This window comes from Pyrus communis, chromosome 3, assembly GCF_963583255.1.
Source record: "Pyrus communis chromosome 3, drPyrComm1.1, whole genome shotgun sequence".
NCBI classification, from domain to species: domain Eukaryota; kingdom Viridiplantae; phylum Streptophyta; class Magnoliopsida; order Rosales; family Rosaceae; genus Pyrus; species Pyrus communis.
Genome location: NC_084805.1, coordinates 20,653,638 through 20,657,571, shown reverse-complemented (window position 1 = coordinate 20,657,571; position 3,934 = coordinate 20,653,638). Strand labels below are relative to the sequence as shown.

General features: G+C 36.1%; 1 long non-coding RNA gene across 1 annotated transcript; it reads right to left on the bottom strand.

Annotated features, from left to right (window-relative positions):
* Positions 1 to 3,253: 3,253 nt before the first annotated feature.
* LOC137728423 (uncharacterized) lies at positions 3,254 to 3,664 on the bottom strand. The gene is made up of 3 exons (XR_011067925.1): positions 3,526 to 3,664; positions 3,403 to 3,434; positions 3,254 to 3,311 (listed from the first exon to the last, which is right to left on the bottom strand). It is a non-coding gene; the product is annotated as an uncharacterized lncRNA (long non-coding RNA).
* Between the last annotated feature and the right edge of the window lie 270 nt (positions 3,665 to 3,934).

The window sequence follows — 3,934 nt, the reverse complement described above, 5'->3', positions numbered from 1 at the left end:
ATTGATATATAAAAATTTACAAAGGATGGAAGTTTACAAAGAATGAGTGTTTGCAAAGGATGCTACAAAACTATGGAAAGTTGGTTCTGTGTAGGTGTGTGTTCGGCTGTGTAGAGGTTTGTGTTTAGGCATTGTGTGTGAATGATGGAGAACCCCTTCATATATACAAGTATGATGGTGCTATGTTACAAAAAATCTTTTCAAAAAGATGTAATATTATTTAGAAAATATTAGCATTTAAGCCTGCGCCATGCCGCATGTTGTAAAACTATGTTATACGTATGAAATATATTGAAATCGATTTACATCCACAGTAGAATCTAAAAGTCATCCAAAGTGTTTTTGGAGATCACGAAATATAAATATCTGTGTAAATGTAGAAAATCTTAAATGCATTTGGGCACACATACCTTGGTATGCTACAACCAAAATAATATAAAGTGGCTAACCATATTTTTCCATGTACATTATGAACCGCTTGTTATCCAAAATAGCAAGCTTTATACAATAGATTCATTAGAATGGTTGATCAATCAACTTTTCAAAAAATTGACCCGAGTACAGTAGTATGTGATCTCACATCCCTATATATGCAACAAAATATATCGCAAGTCCTCAGATCATCTTTCATTGCATCCCTGAAGGGTAAAGTCATTCAAAAATGTATTCGGCCTAAAGCATAGTGTTTACCATACGTTGACATTTTAGTAGATGGGCTTTGCTCAAAAGAAAAAAATTATTCCTCGGTTTTTCAAATTAGACACTAATTTTTCAAGAAGCATGATAAGATAATGTCCTCGTATATATTGATTGTTTATTGATTATGTGATACTTATATATTGACTATTTGTGGTTCAATGTTTAGTCTCCAGAACAACAGACGCAACAGACGCAAGCGCATAAAAAAGCAGAGATGGTCAATGTAAATACAACCTGATCTAACCACATTGTGCAAAAAGAACTAAAAGCCCAATAAAACGTCAAAAGTTCTTGGACACAATCAGCCAATCAAATTCCCAAAAACCCAGTACAGCTATTAAAAACATCACATTCAAGACTTTACACCTGATGATTGGATCTACTGGAAAATTTAGCACAGCCAAAGAAAGAAAAAAATCTTGCAATTATGTACACACATATATCAAGTATGCTATTGCAATGCAAAGATGGAAGACGACTTCGTGTTCATTTGGAAGTTGAAATCGACTATTGGGTGCTCTGCCTCCAGAGCTTCAATGGAACATTGGTGGTCACCAACTCTCCTCCCTGAGTGTAATCAAAAAGCAAGCCGGAAAAAAATAAACCAAAAAAAATTACACATTACTAAATTTGTCTACAAAACCTCTACCTCAAGTGAGCAAACTCCCAAAATAATATGAAAATTAGCCAAATCCATACACCCTTCCAAACTACTAATCAATTCTTACATACAATTAACAATATGGGTTGTATATTTATATGTATCAACCATCCAAACTACTAATCAGAACTCCTAAAAGACTCTGATCATTTCAACTGAGTTCTTTTAGTTTCTGAGCTTACCCAAAACCCCAAATACAAAGTAACCAAAAAAACCCCCAAAAACTCGCACATAGATTCATCAAACCGCCAAAATATAAAAAACCCAGAAGCTAAAAGCAATAACCCAGAACTCACCGAAATCAAAACAAAGTTTGGAGGCGCCCAAAAAAACCAAATTGGGAAAGGATCAACGAAGAACTCACCGAAATCGAATCGAATGGAGAGAATGAACCATCAGGATATGAGGAATGCGGCAAGCCAGGGGCTACTATGAGCGAGTTTTGGGTTGTGGATTTCAGATTTCTCGTTCGGGGAAAGGAGGAGGATTCTAGGTTGAAGAAAGCAAGGAAGAGGGAGAAAAAGGAGGATGCCCAAAAAAGCAAAACGATTTCTATGTTTGATGGAGTTTGCAGCCAGTTGGAGGAAGATTGAAGCGGTGGAAAGGAAGCAACGCAATCGTGAGAGAAGAAAATTAAAAGCGAATGAAACCGTGAGAACAAGATTAAAGCGGTGGAAATGAGGATGAACAACGAGTTGAGGAGATAGAGCGAAGAAGCAGCGAAAACCCACGCGTCCCATTTTGTTCTCCGTTTGACAACAAAGCAAACTGGCAAAATTGAAATAATAGCAAAATAAGCGGGGGTAAAATCAGAAATACACTGTAGACTGAAGAGTGTTTCAGTCCATTTTCTCTTTTAGTATATACTAGTTATTGTGCCCGTACGTTGATGCGGGTTTAAAAGTGTATGGATAAAATTTGTAGAAAGTTTTACAGACATGTATGTGTATTCATTGTGTTTGCATCAAGGAACAAACATACAGGAATAAGAGATGGTTCAGTGTTGATCTGGCAACCGAGTAATTGTAACAAACAATGTAGTTGTAATTCAAAGGGTTAAGCTGTGCTGTAGAGTGAAAAAATGTTGATTCAAATGTGATTTTATGAAGAGTTGCAAAGTAAATTGATAGTTAACATGCAGGAAAGTGTTTATGTAATTAATATTTTACACAGGGGAGAAATGATATTGTTATTGTTAATAAATTAAATATTTAAGAAACAATTTTATCAAAGCAAATGAAAAATAGTGCTAGAACGGTGTACCTTAAAATGAATGATGATTGGAGGCCATGCTGTAGACAAAAACTGGTAATACTACAAAATAAGAATAAAGAAGGATAAGCTGAAATACAAAGTTACATTCAGATAGTGAGGAGTTTGGGAAAGGGATGAGCAGGAATAAATTTTTATGCATAGAATTGTTTCCAGACTGTATTTAGAATAGTCAGGGGAGGAAGCCAAACACAAAATCCCTTTTAGCCAACAAAGGCTCGACAAACCACCACAACCAAACCGTTAAGAGTTTCGTTCAAATCAACACAAATCCGAAATAAAAACTCATATACAACTGTTATAGAATCTACCTGAGTTCAATAGAATTTGTTTGACGGTGATCCGAAGGCAAGCCATGCCCAGACTGGATTGAAAAGTCGCCGGAAAGCCGGTCACAACTCTGCAATCGCAGACCGAAAAGGAGGGGAATACTCTGAAAACAAGGCAAACAATGACAACCCGACAAAACCAAAGCTTTAATTAAATGAAGCGTAATTCATTTTAAATTTGATAATTTCTTTCTTTCAGTTTTTGACCAATCAAACAAACCATCATCGGAGAAGGATCCAACACGAGGAAAAAAAAAAAAAAAAAAAAAAAAAAAAACCTTATATACCTTGATCGCAAACAGCTTGCAAGGTTGCAGACAGAAAGGCTAAAATTTGAACAACAACTTTTGCTGAAATCAAATATGAAAGCAGATCAGAAAGGCAGACCCAAAGCACGAAAAAGAATCAAACAACATACAATCAGAAAAGCAAAAAACTCACCAGAAAACCTTAGATCGTGTCCATAACTTTTCCTAAAACCAAAAATCAAACCGCATCACAAGCCACACCCAAACAACAACAAAAAATTGAAATCAGATACGGCAACAAACGCAAATAACTCACCAGATGACATACGCATGGTCACCAAGGGCAGAATCGTCCTTGTATCGTAGAAAAGCTGGAACAAAACGCTCAGGCGGAAAATTTTGGAGGGCATTTTAGTCCGCTCACTGTCCATGAACAGTAAACGCTGGTTTGGGTTTTAGTATAGAAATAATATAAGCATAGATATCTTGAGACTCGCTATTTTACTTGCTGCCATTAGCACTTAAAATCACAGCTCCTAATCAACTTAAACTAACACAACATCTAACTTAACAAAATCCAACAAGGTTGAAACTTTCCAAAACCACACCCGAGTCCGGAGCAAAACGGAAACAAATTCGATACCGCTCTATTACTTGCTTCCATTGCACCTAAAAGCAACGTTCCCAGTCAACTAAAACTAGCATAACAGTATTAACTTCCAAAA